This window comes from Bison bison, unplaced genomic scaffold, assembly GCF_000754665.1.
Source record: "Bison bison bison isolate TAMUID 2011002044 unplaced genomic scaffold, Bison_UMD1.0 scf7180017864518, whole genome shotgun sequence".
NCBI lineage: Eukaryota > Metazoa > Chordata > Mammalia > Artiodactyla > Bovidae > Bison > Bison bison.
Window position 1 is genome coordinate 8,118,443 of NW_011495071.1, and position 3,933 is coordinate 8,122,375.

Below are 3,933 nucleotides of genomic sequence, written 5' to 3' on the forward strand. Positions count from 1 at the left end.
TTTATTTCCAAACATCTTAAATTAGATATGTTTCCTCCTTGCCTTTTGTGGTGTATCAACATTTAAGAATTGAGCAGGACTTTAATAAAATAGTCATTTGGAGCAAAACCTCTCTGGTTTAACCCTCTCCAGTGAAACCACTGACATGCATGATGGGCACACACACGATGTCAAAACCCACTATTCTTGTTTGAAGTGCAGAGTCTGGTGCAACGGGAGGGTGATTTTCTAGCATTTATTGAGTCTGCCCCAGGCACTGTGGAAGGTCATTTCATTGTCTTATTTCACCCTTTTGCCTGCCATGGCTCAGACAGTTCTAGGGGCTCAAAGCAGCTCCCATTTAAGGGCAGAAAATGCCAGAACACCCCAAGTTGACGTTCAAACACAAAACCGTTAGAGCAATTGTGACATAAATCCTACTGCATCAGTCTGTCTCCCAACAGGAAACAGATGGCACATTCAAAATAGGATAGTTTGAGGAGGGTTTATTTACAAAAAAAAGATGTGGGTATTGGGGAACCACAAGGATAGGGCAGTAACCCAAGTTTAGGAGCAGCCAGGCATGGCCATCATGAGGCTGGCAGTGGGTGGAGGAGAGCTGTGCTTCAAGCCTGTGGTGAGAGAAGTCGTGGTCATTGGTTGAGGGACTCGGCCAGCTCAAGGAGAGGGAATAAGTAACTGACCACATTCTATTTTCTCTCTTTCTCTCTGATCTCCTGTTGGGCTCTGCCAGGATGCTGAAGACACATGATGTGGACCATACAGATCAGCCTCCTGGGTCAGAGGGCATGGCGAAGGGGATGTGGGGTGGGGTGACAGGGGGTTCTGGAGGGGCAAACAAAAGACATATGGCACAGTCCCCCCCTTTAGCCCTCAGCATCCACTCTAGACCTTTGTCCACAGGGAAATTTTGTTTCCCCAACACAAAGGACTCATAAAGTCCCATCAGCTACTGTACCATCTTGGGGTGATGCCAGTTAGTTATGCTTCCAGCTGAAAGCACTGGTGTTCTTCAGATAAGGTAAGAAAAAGAAATAGTTGTTCATCAAATGTGGCTGCTGCATTCCCATCTCTGTATCTGACCCCAAGACCAAGGTAATCTTAGTTGCCTTCTTACACCTTCCATTCTCTGCTCTCCTTAACATCTGACAGGATGTTTCTGGACAGAGTTCTTTTCTTTTTTTTGGCCTCGTGGAATGTGAGATCTAGTTCCCCAACCAGGGGTTGAACTGGAACCCCCTGCATTAGAAGCGTGGAGTCTTAACCCCACTGGACGACCAGGGAAGTCCCAAAAGGGACCACTCTCATCTCCAGCTCTTGGTTCTTGGACCCGTGCATCTTGCCTATGGGGAAATGGCCCTATATATTGGCAGCAGTTTAGGCGTGTACTGTATCTTGCAGGATGGCACCCCAGTCCTGCAGGATGCTGCCCCGGTCCTGCAGGACACTGTCTCTCAGCAGGTGATTCCACCATCCCATCAAGGCAGAGTCTTCCAGGGTGCTGAGTGAGACCAGGAGTGAATCCTGAGTCTCACTACAATCAATAAACAAAGGGGCAGTTGGTGTAAACCTCCTGTAAGTTATCAGAACCATAAAGTAACACAATCATGTCAAATGAAGAAAAATGTACAACCTAAAAGTTGTAAGTTGTGTTTTGCTAGGGGACCTTGCTGAGGACCATAGCCTCTCAGATAGTTTGGAGGAACTGCTCCAAAGAGGTAAGAGAGGAAGCAGGATATATAGGAGATTTTGCTGAAACAAACGTGTAGTCAAACATTTAAAGATGACAATTAATCACAGAAAACAGGCATCTCAAGTTCATGGTTTTAGTGCTTTTCTCTGTATGGAAAGATGCAAGGGTCTGGGTTCATGGAAATTATTCCTTATGCTTGTTAACTGTCTAGGGCCATGTATGGTCAGGCCACTCAAGATGGCTGTTTTCCTGCTGTCTGTACATCTCCTGCTTGACCAGACCCTGCTTCACTCACGTGACTATCCAATCCTCTTAATTACAGGGCTTAATCAGTAACTATCAACATGCTTGCCCCCTGCCCTAGCCGCTGGTTTCCCTGGTAACTGATGAGCCAACCTTACGGCAATTCCCCCTATAAATGGTAGCCTCCGTCTCCCCTGAGTTGTGAAGGTCTAGCCAGCTTCCACCTGCTGTACACAAAGTGGGTGTCACTCCAGGACCTTTTGCTTCAAAAGTGTAAGATCCCCTATCTAATAACCCACTGATGTCTCTGTCACTGTTTCTGGGTTCTTTGGTCTCCAGGCTGGGCAGTTATTATACAAGGTTTTCAAGCCTGCTACATGGAGCCCAAGAGACAGGTCAGCCAGGAGGCCAAGGAAACTCCCTTGAGCGCTGACATGTCTAGAAATAAGGACGGGGAGCAGAAAGTTGTGGGGACAATCCCAAGGTGGCTCTCCACTAGCACGCGGGGCTCTGTGGCAGCTGACTGCCATGAGAGACGTATTTCTCTTCCATTATATTCACAATATCCTGTTAACCTCAGAGTCTCAGTCTAGTTTAAAGGCAGCAGCCTTGTGCTGGTGGTTCATCTGAGTGCACAGGGATGGCTAGTGAGTACAGATAAAAGGCAAGGACCTGTATAATCTAAAAAACACAGGCATACTCCCCCGCTTCCTCCCGTATAACTAATAACATACATTTGCTGGTACATTGGTCACAAGTGATGAACCAACATTGATATATTATTAGTACCTAAAGTCCATGCTTTATTCAGATTTCCTCAGTCTTTCACTTACTCTTTATTTCACTTACTTCTTTATTCCAGAATCCTACCTTTCATTTCGGAGAAGGCAGTGGCACCCCACTCCAGTACTCTTGCCTGGAAAATCCCCTGGACGGAGGAGCCTGGTGGGCTGCAGTCCATGGGGTCGCAAAGAGTTGGATACAACTGAGCGACTTCACTTTCACTTTTCACTTTCATGCATTGGAGAAGGAAATGGCAACCCGCTCCAGTGTTCTTGCCTTGAGACTCCCAGGGACGGGGGAGCCTGGTGGGCCGCCGCCTATGGGGTCGCACAGAGTCGGACACGACTGAAGCGACTTAGCAGCAGCAACAACCTTTCATTTAGTTGTCACACCTCCTTAGGCTTCTCTTGGCTGTGACAGTTTCTCAGACTTTTCTTGTTTTTGACGCCTTTGATAGTTTCAAGGAGTACTGGTCAGTATTGGCCAGGAACATTTTTAGAATGTCCCTCAAGTTGGAGTGTCTGGTGTTTTTCTCATAGTTATGTTGGAATTGCGGGTTTGGGGGAGGAAGAGGACAAGGGCTGTCCGCATTGCGTCATTTAAGGGTACATACTGTCAACATGGCTCTTTACTCTTGATCTTGACCTGAATCACCTGGCTGAGTTATGTTTGTCCGATTTCTCTGCCATCAAGTGATTCTTTTCTTCTCTCCTTTCATTCTTAAAGAATGGAGAAGGTTCAAAATTTTTAGCCTGGTTTCAGTTCAGTTCAGTCGCTCAGTCATGTCCGACTCTTCACGACCCCCTGCTGTCTAAATTGGTCATAACTTTCAAGGAGTAAGCATCTTTTAATTTCATGGCTGCAGTCACCATCTGCAGTGATTTTGGATCCTGGTTTATGTATGTCCAAATGCCCCATCCCACATCTCAGAGGGCTCCTCCCTCCCCATCAGATTGTGTAACATGAGAAATCTGGTAGGCTATGCATTCCAGTGGGTCCTGTGGTTCTATAATTCTTGCAGTCAGACCCAGGTCTTGGTCTTCAGTTTTCTGTGCCCAAGGACCACATATGACTCCTTCAAATCTTCCTTAAGGCCTTCTGCTTCTTTCTGCATGCTCTATTTTTTTTTAAAGAGCTTTCTCTGCTAAGTCACTTCAGTCGTGTCCAACTCTGTGCGACCCCATAGACGGCAGCCCACCAGGCTCCCCCATCCC